At 43.4% G+C, this 13,302-nt stretch overlaps 2 long non-coding RNA genes across 2 annotated transcripts; one reads left to right on the top strand and one right to left on the bottom strand.

The window, feature by feature from the left end:
• Positions 1–4,920: 4,920 nt before the first annotated feature.
• LOC309370091 lies at positions 4,921–10,114 on the bottom strand. The gene is made up of 3 exons (XR_014168419.1): positions 10,053–10,114; positions 8,326–8,460; positions 4,921–5,365 (listed from the first exon to the last, which is right to left on the bottom strand). It is a non-coding gene; the product is annotated as an uncharacterized lncRNA (long non-coding RNA).
• Positions 10,115–10,156: 42 nt separating this feature from the next.
• On the top strand, positions 10,157–11,806 carry LOC309370100. The gene is made up of 2 exons (XR_014168425.1): positions 10,157–10,269; positions 11,564–11,806. It is a non-coding gene; the product is annotated as an uncharacterized lncRNA (long non-coding RNA).
• Positions 11,807–13,302: the final 1,496 nt, after the last annotated feature.

Raw genomic sequence — 13,302 nt, forward strand, 5'->3', positions numbered from 1 at the left:
CTGCTCCCAGGACCATCCAGAAATAGGGGGTGGAGCCCAGAGGCTTGGGTGCGGGAAGTAAAGATGGCAGTGACTGCTTTTGCTGGCAAGTCCAATAGTCAAACCAGTAGACAATGCTGCCTACTGACTTTGCAGCTTAACGCCACAGTACTCCCAATGTCAACTTAAGAGGCATCATGATATAGTGTTTAGGCTGTAGCATTTTTGCAGTTAAATGCTTTTTCTGGGTTGCTGGGCAACCTTACAATGCAGAGGGTGGTGTGGTGTAGTGGTTAGAAAGTTGCTCCCAGGATGTCTTGGGAATACCAGTAGTATTCATTTAATTGAGATTAGCTCAGGAATTTTTATTTTTACTTTTAAATTAGGCGTAAAGTTAAGCCAGTCCCTTCAAGCCAGCGGAACCTCCTTATCACATATGGGAAGCAATTGTAAAGTTGGTGTAGGAGTGAGCTGGCAATTTAAGTAAGAGTGAGGTAGTTCTGAGGGCTGAGGCAGACAAAGAGGTCACTCATAAAAGGTGAGAAAATTGTATATTGCCATTCTATGCAGGTTTACTCCAATGTAAATCTCTCGGAATCAATTTATTCCTTTGCACAGGTTTATGCAAGTAATGATCACTTGTTTGCTTGCATGCGTGTTTCAGAATCATCTCATAAACTGGAAATTAGGGGCAAGGAGATGAATCCAGCTCTTTAATTCCCTTACCCATCGCCATGGACCAATTTTGAGATGTGGGCAGCCCTGTACACCTGTCAAAGTTCAAAACCATTGATCAACTTACAGTGAGTTCCTTTGTAGGCATATTTTGGATTCAAACTACAAAGGGAACATTCTTCCTCTGTGGTTTGCCTACTGTGGTTCTAAGTAGACATGCATGGAAATGGATTCCAGTGCTTCTTCTTTGGTTCATTTTAAAGTGTTTGGAATAAATGAACTAGACATTCATAGAAATTGGAGTAGCTAAGCTGTTACACTCCACTTGTCACTAACTCCAACTCCCATCATCCCAAGCCAGCAGGGCCAATGGACAGGAGTGATAGAAGTCCAACAACCTCTCAAGTGCTACCTCCTTACTGCTGCATTGAATTTCACCTGCTGTGCCTGGGCATGTTCATGACCCCTGATAAACATGCTCTTTGTATTGTAACATTTTGAGCAAGAGAACTGGGTCTTCCTGTGTATTTATGAGTAAATCTATTCTTCTGGTCTTTCACCATTGAAATGATTTGTGAATTCAGTACCATTTCTGTGGGGTTAATATGAACATGGTTTCGTGTCCAATTTCACTTGCAAATTTAAATGATTTTCAGATGCTTTCAAAAGAAGAAGGCGACTGGATTTAAAGCATGGTTACAGAGGGAAATAGCCTCCAGCTAAACTGTTAGCTAATTAAACCCTTTTACCTTATCTAGCAATTTAAACACAAAGCAACAGCACTAGAGTTATAAATAGAGCTCACTGAGATAGAAAATGAATTCATTTGCATAAAGGACCCAAGCAACTGATGAGATGTAATTGGCATCAGAATATGCAAAGGTTCATTAACACCATTGGTAAGTTCTGCAAATGTCAACAATTAAAACCTTTTGTAAGAGAGCTGCTGATTCTATTCATTTTCTGCCCCGTAGGGTTGTTTTTATATAACCTTTACGGAAACATGATTAACGCACCACAAACATGCTTCCTGCATTTCTTTACCCTTTTGCTTGTGGGAGAATAATTAGTTAATCAAGTTGTCTTAAGTCAGGTCAAGATAACTTCTGACTTGCCAGGCTCAATTCAGCCCACCAGCGATGTTTTGAGGCTTGCCAGGTTCTTCATCAAACTCCTCCAGGTTTTTTTTCCAATCCCAGTCAACAAAAACAGGAGGCCTCCGTGGGCTGAAATGGAGCTTGCTGAATCACAAGTGGTGGATCTTAGGTCAAGGTAGCAACCAGGTAGCAACAGCAGTAGCATTTTCACAAAAGGTTTCCACGAAAGAGAGTCTACCTAATTGCTGCTTTTCCCTTGCAATTCAGAACTTTAAACTCCTGAGCATTAAACTACAAAAATATTTCTGCTAGGCTGAGAGAGCAAGCAAGAGGGGAAGGCTGAGGAAAAGCTACAAACATTGCAAGTCCTATGCATCTGCTGAGATAAATAAATATGCTCTTCATTATGCTTCTTGTGTCCTAAAAATAACAAGGGGAAATAAAATGTGTTTATCCTTTCTAAGCTACAATATGAAGTTTCCATTTCGATTCCTTGTAGATGTACATATGTCATTCATATCGAATAGAGATTTCAATACGTGTTGTATGGAAACAGGTGCTATCAGCACTGTATTTTTTTTAAAAAAAATATTGCATGCCCTTCTAGGTGTATCTAAATGACATGTTGTTCAGATGCCTGATTATTGTCTTCCAAAGCAACCACTTTATTCTGAACATAAAAGTGGAAAGTGTAATGCTGGTGGTCAACAAAAGAGGTTTAAAGACTCTCTCAAGGCAAATCTTTAAAAATGTAGTATAAACACTGACAATTGGGAAACACTGGCCTGTGAGCACTCCAGTTGAAGAACAGCCTTTTCCAAAGGTGTCATGGACTTTGAAGATGCTCAAACTCAGGATGAAAGGGAGAAATCAGCTAATAATAATAATAATAATAATAATAATAATAATAATAATTTTTATTTATACCCCGCCCTCCCCAGCCAAGGCCGGGCTTAGAGCGGCTTACAAGCAATAATAAAAACAGGTTAAATGATTACTACTTAAAAACAAAATTAAAAAATACAACATTAAAATATTGAAACATTAAAATATTAAAATGTAGCCTCATCGCAGAAGGAGAAGGAAAAGAAAAAAGAAAGAGAGAGAGGGAGGGAATCAAATTGGCTCCAAGCCAAAGGCCAGGCGGAACAACTCTGTCCTACAGGCCCTGCGGAAAGAAATCAGATCCTGCAGGGCCCTGGTCTCGTGAGGCAGAGCGTTCCACCAGACCGGAGCCAGAGTTGAAAAGGCCCTGGCTCTGGTTGAAGCCAATCTAATTTCCTTAGGGCCCAGGACCACAAGGGTGTTGCTATTTATGGACCTTGAGGCTCTCCGTGGGGCATACCAGGAGAGGCGGTCCCGTAGGTATGAGGGTCCTAGGCCGTGAAGGGCTTTAAAGGTCAAAAACAGCACCTTAAATCTGATCCTCTACTCCACCAGGAGCCAGTGCAGCTTGAAAAGCACTGAGTGAATATGCTCCCATGGCAGAGACCCCGTGAGGAGTCTCGCTGCAGCATTCTGCACCCGCTGGAGTTTCTGGGACAGCTTCAAGGGCAGCCCCGCATAGAGCGAATTACAGTAGTCAAACCTGGAGATGACCGTCACATGGATCACTGTGGCCAGGTCGTGGCAGGAAAGGTAAGGGACCAACTGCTTGATGTGGCGAAGGTGGAAAAATGTCACCTTGGCTGTTGCTGTAACTTGCGCCTCCACGGAAAGGGAGGCGTCAAGGATTACACCCAAACTCTTAACGGAAGGCAATGGCACTAATTGGGCCCCCGCAAGAGAAGGGAGTTGGTCCCTCATCCCCATGCCATCCCGACCCAGCCATAGGAACTCTGTCTTCGAAGGATTTAGTTTCAATCGGCTCCCATGAAACCATCCAGCCACAGCTTCCAAGCATCTGGTCAATGTGTTCGGGGCTGAGTCGGTGTGGCCATCCATCAGCAGATAGAGCTGAGTGTCATCAGCATATTGGTGACAGCCCAGCCCAAAGCTCTGGATAATCTGGGCGGGGGGGGCATAAAGATGTTAAAAAACATTAGGGAAAGGATTGCGCCCTGCGGCACTCCACACACCAAGGAGTGGCGCGATGACATTTCCCTCCCTAGTGCCACCCTCTGTCCCCGACCAGAGATAAAAGAGCACAGCCAGTTACGGGCTATGCCCTGTATCCCCACGTCTGCGAGGCGGTGGTCCAGAAGATCATGATCAACCATGTCAAAGGCTGTTGACAAATCGAAAAGGATCACCAGTCCTGACCCGCCTCGATCCAGCTGTCTACGGAGATTGTCTGTTAGGGCAACCAGAGCCGTCTCGGTCCCAAAACCAGGACGGGACGGAAACCGGACTGAAATGGATCTAAAGCCGAGGAAGGCACGTTTGGCAAACCCTCACCATGATCAACTCCCGCCCGGAAACTTATGTCCCCACTGTGGAAGAATGTGTAGATACAGAATTGGCCTCCACAGTCGCTTAAGGACTCACTATTAAGATTGTGTTAATGGAAGACAATCTGACTCTGCTCTGAATGATCGCCAAAGAAGAATATCTAAATGACAACCTAGAAGCAAACTATGTGTTACTCTGTCTGTCCTTTAAAAACACACACAACAGGCTTAAGCTAGCTACTTTTATGTGAAGAAAAAACAGCCATGGGGTCTAGATCTGACCTGTGTTTCAGAGATGGAGAACCTGTGGTCCCCCAGATGTCACTGGACTCCAATTCCCATTGTCCCCACCAGCATGGCCAATCCTAAGGGGTGGTGTATCATCAAGGAGTTGTAGTACCATAACATCTGGAGGACAGCAACTTCCCCATCCCTGCCCTAGACAAGTGCCTTCTCTCACTGCTTCCTAGGGAAACCAAGCCAAAAAAGCAGCAAACAAAAACCAAGTGTTGACTATGTGGCAAGGGTCCTTAGTTCATCTTCTCCTGGTACCGGAGGTGTCTGCCATACATAGTGTCTGTTCTTTGGTCATCCTTCAAGGCACTGTGAATCTTGCCACAGTGAACTAGAGAAGAAGCTCTGACACATGAAAATTCCCCTGTGCACGCACACATGCACACACACTGGATACAACCCCCCTCCCCCAATTTTCTTTATTGATTTTCCACAAACGAACAAACAAACAAACAAACATAAATCATAACCTTATTTAAACCAATCTTAGTAACATTGTTAAGTGACTTCCTTGTATCCCCCTGGTTGAATTTCAGTGTATATCATTTTAACGGTTTTCCAAAACCAATATTCTCATAAAATTAACTTAATCACTTAACATCTTTGTTTCTTTCCCATTCGGCATTTAAATGTATTAATTCATCACATAACATATTTAAAACCTAAGCCTATCTGGTATTTGCAAGCTTTTCCAATTAAGAAAGACACCGGATACAATTTTGGGGGGACTCTAACATGCCCAAAGATCTCTAAATATGCCAGCACTGAGTCCAGCAGCATTCACAGGTCCACACATAGACAATCCCCAATATTTCAGTGGTATCTGCTCATACCGATGCAGGAGATGGAGCTTTGCTGAATGGATGTAGAGAGCGGTAACTCACTTCAGCCGATTAGCACAAAAGCAGTATCTTTCTCTCACTCTTCTTTCTGCAAGAAGCAGATAATTCTTGGGATGAAAGGGAATAAAAGAACTGCGCTCCGTCCTTTGTGAAAGCCATCCATGGTTGTCATTTCATTTGACAACCTCTCTGGGGTGTTCAGAGGTCACTGCTAAATTTTCTCTGCAGTGCTGTGGTCCCGCTTAGTGCACTATCACCCCATGTATATAGCTATACACAGGCCCACTTGACTATTTCTTTGCTCCAGATGTGAAGCTTAATGCCTTTCACTCCTTCTGCTTCTTGTGCGCTTGGAATGACCCTTCCATTATCCCTGGCGCAACAGAAAGCCACCATGAGAGCTATTTCTATATCCATTTCTCTATTTCCTTGACTCAATGGAATGGTTTCAGCACCATTTACTAGGGTGAGTGATACCAAGCTACCCCTGGCAGGTTCTTCCAAGATGGCAATTACACTCACTAGAAGCATTCAATACCTCTTATTTTTAAGCTAATAACTCCGATTCCCCAGTCAAGATTTCAGAAATGAAAAGTGAATTGCCTGCAGCCTTCCACTGGCTGCAATCGCCCCCACCCCTCTTAAAAGGGCTTAAAAGGTTTGCATTTTCTCTGACACCCTGTGTTGTGAGGTAAAATGGCTATAAACAATATACAGAGGAGCCAGTGCTTAGTTATTATGACTGGCTGGATATATTTGGAGGTGTGGAGCAGGCAAAACTATTGAAGAACATTCTAAATGTGCCCAACAAACATTGCCTGTTGCTTGTTTCTTACTAGAACAATGGCCATTATGATGGAGGGTATAAGTCCAGGAGACTGAAGCCCTCTGAGGGATTCTTCTAGCAATGGGGGAGAAGTTTGATTCAGTTTACATTTAAAGGCAGCTTTCCTTTGCACAGCAAAACACAGCCACTTTTGAAATCCTCCTTGGAATTTCATAGTTCAATTCTCCAGCCAAGTATTGGGGAGAAAAATGCATATACTAGGGTATAGTGTGCATAAAAATGCACTTATTAGTGAAAAATCACATGTAAAAAAGCATCACTGTATTTTTTGCCCTATAGGACGCACCGTCCCATAAGGCGCACCTAGTTTTTTGGGGGGGAAAATAAAGGAAAAAAATTTATTTTCCCCCCCAGGCGCGGGGCTGGGGCGGGGGAAGCCCAAGCTTCCCCTGACCCCAGCCCCCAGAACAGGCAACTCTCCGCAAGCCGTGGGAGCCCAGCATGGGCTCCCGTGCCTTTCAGAGACCTGTGCGAAGCCTGGGCACGCTGAGCTCAGTGCGCCCAGCCTTCGGCATGCAGGCAACTCTCGCAAGCCGTGGGAGCCCAGCGCTGGGCTCCCATGCCTTGCGGAGAGCTGCCTGCATGCTGAAGGCTGGAGAGCGAGAGGGGTCGGTGCCCACCGTCCCCTCTTGCTCTCCAGGCTTCAGCGAAAGCCTAAATTTGCCCCATAGGACGCACACACATTTTCCCTTCATTTTTGGAGGGGAAAAAGTGCATCCTATGGGGCGAAAAATATGGTATATTAAGGAGGAAATGCACGCAAAAATATGTATATTGGGTGAAATTTGCACAAAAATGCTGATGAATTTTCATGAATGCTTAAAAAAGGAAAAGTAAAAATCCCTAATGTAGGCTGTGTGCACACTACTGCTGACTCTGTCTCCAGCATGCTCTTGACATTGGTGTTTGAAGCTGAGAACATGTGATGTTAACCACAATCCATTGGTATCTCGTAGCTTCTTGAGAAATACTCCTTATTTGTGCAAGCATGGGTGCAAAGATGATAAGCCTATAAAGAACTCTTGAAAACTCACTTTTTTTTTTAGCTTCCTCCAATCATACTCAAAATGCTGGTTCTGTTCCAAACCCAGCTGAGGAGAGTTATCCCATCAGTAGACAAGTTGTGCAAAACTGCTTTGAAGATGTCAGAGTCCAACAGATGTAATGTAATACTGGGAACAATGAATGCTTATGATGTAAAACAGGGGTGGCTAACTTTCTTCAGGGCAATACCTGTGTTGGTACCATGGCTATCCTTTTGAGGACCAAAATGTAAAAGTGGGAAATTTTAAAAACCCTGTGTAATGTCTTAAAAGTAAATCAAATGGTTCTGTCACAGGCAAAACAGTATGAGTAAGTAAGAACAAACATGCTATTCTGACAGGCTTAAATTGCCTGAGGAGGTCCAAGAATGATCAAATGGAGGCTGCACCAAACAATGCATTAATGAGGACAAGGACAATTCGTGACAGTGAGTGAACAAGTGATGCTATAATAGTAGATAGGGGCATTGAAAAATCTGTAAGGGACAAAAGTAGAAGGACATGCCTGGACAACCTTAGTATAGGATTTAGAAGAAGAAAATCAGCCTACACAAAATAAGCATATTGTCACTGTTTTCTTATTTTCTTACAAATAATGGGATTGTATGCAACAGCAGTCATCCTCAGAGCAGATCCATTGAAATTAATGAACACGACTAACTTAGGGCCATGATTTCAATGGGTCTACACAGATGATGACTAATGTTGGATATAGGCCATGGTTTTGAAAGTTTCTGGCATCTAGGCCCTGGTGAACAAGCAAACAACAAAACAGTCTGTGCTCCTTGTTCTAACTCTCAGGCCTACTTTGGGCTCTGAGCTCATCAATACTGGACTTTCTGATTTCAAAACATTGCATCCCTCTTGAGGAATAAGAGAAATGAATATTCAAGAAGTCAAGGTCAGTTCCGAGAAAGCAGGCCAAGCAGGCAGCGGGGAGGCATTGGGAACAGGCTGGCAGGAAGAGGCCTGGCAAAGCCATGGAGCTAGAAAGCAACATTTAAGGACCAGGGGAGAGACTGAATTTGCAATTTGTAAGAGGCAATGGAGCCCTGTGCAGACATTCTAATGCACATGTCCTCTATCTGTGTTCAGTGAAGTCATAAATACACACTGCTAGATAACTCCTTTGTTCAATTGCATAAATGTGTTTCTCACCAGAGTTATTTGCAGTGGGTTCACATTGACTCCTGCCTGCTTATGTATGTTGATTTCACCACATTGTGACTTCTCATCCTGCTGCCTGTTGGATTTGCCCTTCACAAGGCAATGCTTCGTCATATGTCCTCTTCCCTATGGATGAGCAGCAAAATGCTATTATCTGTTTCTTTACTGATGAATACAGTCTTTCACTTCCATTCCTTACAGGCTGTGCCCCCCCCCCTTCTCCCATACCCAAATGCACACCTATCTATTAGATTGGGAGAAAAGCTGGTCTGTTATTCCTGTCCCTCCATCAACACCACCATTGAAACCATTATTTGGAGTTATATCCCCTTTATTCGCTGTGGGTCACGGTTTGTGGGAGGGTCATATTAAGCATGCTTTTTGATCATGCAAAATAGGCATAGACGCTCTGAGTGATCTGGAGGAAGGGAGAGATGTGTTTTAAAAGCAACGAAGCAGAAAGGGTTTCTTGGGAGAGAGAGCGAGAGATGGAAATGAAATCTGAAGGGATTTGAGAGAGAGAGAGAGAGAGAGAGAGAGAGAGAGAGCAGTTCAGCATTACAATACAAACATCTCACATGGCTTTCATCTTCACTTGAACTTGGTGCTCAAACAAGCATCACATCATGAAGGGTTTGCCTTGTTCCACTTGGAGCTTTTCTGCTTATCTCCTTTAGGCAATTTAACGTTCATCCTTGCAATATACACACACGGCTTTTTGCATTTGTTTGTGAAACAAAGACAAGGGATTCTTCCTTCAGCTGAGTGCTTTATCAAACAGATAAAGACACACAACCTATATCTATGGGTGGGGGGGGAGAGAGAGACTCTAAGTTAATTTGGCAATCACTTCTGCAAAGAAAGCACATGCATGCCTGCCTTCTAATGGATGGACACAGATGAATCCCGACTAGTGAGCTAGAAGACATTTCATCTGGGGCTCGCCTAGGGACTTTGCAGAGCCCTTGGGCCAATGTCACAAGCTTCCCAGCCAAGTGAAAAGCTCCTGACATTAATGGAAGGATGGAAGCAGTGCTATTTTTCTAGAAACAGAGGTGCCTGAACTCGCCACAAATACCTCCCTTGTTCTCTTATAATTGCAATAGCACCCACCTGAGAGGCGCTGGAACTGAGTTCCAGCTGGAAAAAAAAAGCCCTGGATGGAAGGATCTCTGAGTTTGGATTCTCCTAGTTTCTCATTTTTCCAGTCTTAAATTTGTTTCTCCATATTCTGCAGCAATTTGTGATGTATTGTTTATTTATTTATTTTATATATTTTTTTTTAAAAAAAAACCATGGCAGGGGTAGAACACTAAGATCTAACAGGGTTTGGAAGACAAACAGAACAGAAAAACAAAGTTCCTGTGAGCACATTCTGGGCCTAGGAATTTCTTTTATGCAGCAGAATTGAACTGAGATCACAGTGCTTTCATACGGAAGTCCATACCTGCCTAGCTTTCTTCATTGTAACAGCCTGATTTTGGAGAGAAAAGTTCTATTGCTGTTGCTTTTCTTAAACAACTGTGAGTCAGAAAACCTTGCCAACCCCCTGCAAATGTTCTAGAGATTTACCATTCCATTCCTGTGGCTCTCTTGGGGCAGAGCTGCATCAATAGCTGCTTACCAGGGGGGTGAGGGAGGTGGAGGGAATCTGGGCCAGTATCTAACCCTCTAACTTAATAAGAGAAGCTCTGATTCTCTGAGGCCAGAGATCTTACATGGCTTTCTAGCGAAGACAGTGGAAATCTTTGGATTCACAAACTTCCACCTTAAGTCAAAGTGATAAACACTGGGTACTTAGCAACCAGAATCACAGAAGCACTGGATGTTCTGTCTTGGTGGCATTGCTTGCCATTTAAATGTGAAAAATCACATCATTTGTTATATTTTAGGTCCAGAAACAGTTGAAAAATGTTTCTGAGATGAGGCAGACAGGTATGATCATATTTAAACATTTAAATATATCTGACCTGGTGTTGCTTGACATTTGTCTTCCATCACGATCCATGACTTGTTTCTTTCCCCTTATTAATATTGTCAGTTCTTAAAGGTTGGTTTGATTTGACTTCAGTTTTTAAGGAAGCTGAGTCCTGGAAGATTAAGAGATGGGATAGCGCTACATAACAGTTGTCTGACATCAGAATAAGCCTAGAACTGCCATCAGCTTTAGCACATTAATATAAAATTTAAAAATATTTTGCTCTGATATGTGTTGCAAAATAAATCCAATATCTCACCACAAATTCAAAGTGGAGTTTCTCATACTAATGTTTATGAATACAATGCTATGTTGCTTATTTATTTAATATGTTCATTTTGGGGTGGAACCCTTACAAGACAGTTTGCAAGAATTAATAACATAATGCACAAAACAATGTAAACTGTAAAAATAGCCAGTAAGCTAGACTACAGGTGTAAGCCCCTAAGGGTACTATTTTCAGAATTTGGAGGAGAGGGAGGGAACTAGGCTATGTCATCAAAGTTAATTGGATTAATTCCAAAGAACAACAGCTAATAGCATTCTGATAGGTTACAAGGGCCTGCCCTACCATTAGGCAGAGTGAAGCAACAGTCTCAGGTGTCAGCTGCTCAGGAGCAGGAACAGCAGCTCTAGATCTTTCTCTTAAGTCCCCAGCCATTCCCTTCTGTCGCCAGATGGCCTGTTCAAGGGGCCCTAACCTGGCCTGTTGCCTCAGGTGTAGTAGGGGAGGATATCGCATCACCAGTGTTGAAGTGAGATTCGACTGCCGGTTGAGTTGGCTTCTGGGAGTGGACACCCACTTTGTCCTTTGCCTCAGGTGGTAAAATGTATTGGATTGACCCTGTAGGTTACACTTGGACAGCATTCTCCAGGTTTAAATAGAAATGATATGTTCATTAAAAAAATGGGATTCTTATCACATGGGGTCTCTCTCCAAGCTCCTTGTGGGTTATTACCATGGTCTAGTAACTGTCTTTTTCAGCCAAACCTTCCTCAGTTGGTTGCTGTGAGATACATTTGGGGGGCTGTCTCCAGTTCCTTGGATGAGAGATCAAATAAATGGAAGACATTAACAGAATCAAAGAGATGGGGCTGTGTTCAGAATGAGTGCAGCAGATTAACATTGGCTCAATTGCCCTACATGGAAATATCTTTACTGCATTGCATCCTTTCTGTATTGTTCCTTCAACATGCGTGTGCACCAATTAGACCATATGTGTTTGGCATCTTGATTCTTTTATCCTTCAGGTATTAAGGAAGAATCATCTCAAGCGACCTGATCAGTTCACAAACAGAATAAAGCCATTTGATTTCCTGACGTTGATGTCTGAGCTTTTAGCATGAAGAAGCTCTTGTCAGCCGCTTCCAGTATCATCTTCCATCCTGAGTTCTCCTGGGAAGGCCTGGAAGAGTCTTGTAACAAACAAACAGCTATGCATCATCACCACCAATTAACTATTATTTTGGCACTAAGTATATTTTGAAAACCAATTGTCTGAGACTGAGTTCTTATTTATTAGAGAAATTATTCACTCGTCCCACAGGATATGTTCTGCTTGCACTTTAGAGAGATTTATGGCTCTATAGTTCCCCCCCCCCCCATTTTAAGGAAGCATTTAAATATTTAAGAGATTCTGCTAATGTGTAAAATGACAATTAGACGATGCAATGGTGGGACTTAATGACCAAGCAGCACATCTGATTGACGCCCCAGATATTATCTACTGCATACAAGGAACTCCTGTGCTTGCAGAGCTCTCCTATTCATGTCAACAGAGGGGCAGATTTACATACATGTTACTATTAAACAGGCACAAATGCAGTGCTTTTCTTCTGGGGGGACGCAGGGGGGCATGTACCCCTAAACCGACAGTGAATGGTCAGTTCCTTTTCTACCCCCGATGGCGGCCTCATTTCCTGTTATGGTGTTTCCTGAGTCTCAGATGGAAGCAAGCATTTAATGTGTAAAGTAGGAGTTGGAATCTAGCACGGTGATTGGTCAGTTTCATTGTTACTACCTCCAATGGCGGCTTCCTTTCCTTTCCTGGTCTTTCCTGAGTCTCAGATGGAAGCGAGCATTTAATGTGTGAAGCAGTGTGGAATGTGGATGTGTGGTGTTTTACTGATGAAAGTTTGGCCTCATTGAGGAGCAATATTTCAAGCAGAGGAACTGGGAAGTGCACACAACCTCATGCCAATGTGGAAGTTCATTTGAGCTGTCAGCTGTGTAATATGAGATAATGCGTGTTCTTTGCACTTTTGTCTATTTACTGTATTTATTTCCCCCGATTTGAACTATTAAAAGGTGATTTTCTTGAATCAAAATGAGAAGACCCCTAAGCATTATTATTTTTTTTAGAAAAAAGCACTGCACAAATACAAATAGAATCGTTATAGGTTTGTACGACTATGTGCCATGTTCAGAAAAGAAGAAGCAGTTCTTTTTTTTCAATAAGCCAAAGGAATCAGGACACAAAGCACTATGTAGTGTCAGAGGAAGAGGAGTGCGAGGGGAGCGCACCACCCCCGGCAGCGTGATCCCAGTGGGGTGGCACTGCGGCTGTCCCTCCCACCCACAGTGGGCGCCACACCCTCACAGATGGCGCGCCATGCCCCCAGGATGCGCGGCACATCCCTGTGGGTGGTGTGCCACGCCTCTGGGATGCACACCAGCCCCGCCCCTGCCTGCTCTCCGCCCCCCTGGTGCCGGAGCATGAAGGTCCGCCACTGGCACTATGGAGCATATGGCTATCAGAATTAATGTGTATTAAAGTAGGTGGAGGGAACAGATATGTGCAATTTCATAGTTCCATTCGTGGATTGTGTGGAATGTTCAGCAACTGTCTGCAGTAATCAGCACTTGCTACTGCTACAATAGTGCGTGAGAGTCTTCAATCTTTTCCAGTACAGTGGTGCCTCGGGTTACAGACGCTTCAGGTTACAGACTCCGCTAACCCAGAAATAGTACCTCAGGTTAAGAATTTTGC

The sequence above is a fragment of the Podarcis melisellensis genome (assembly GCF_964234715.1).
Source record: "Podarcis melisellensis genome assembly, chromosome: 5".
In the NCBI taxonomy this organism is placed as follows: Eukaryota; Metazoa; Chordata; class Lepidosauria; order Squamata; family Lacertidae; genus Podarcis; species Podarcis melisellensis.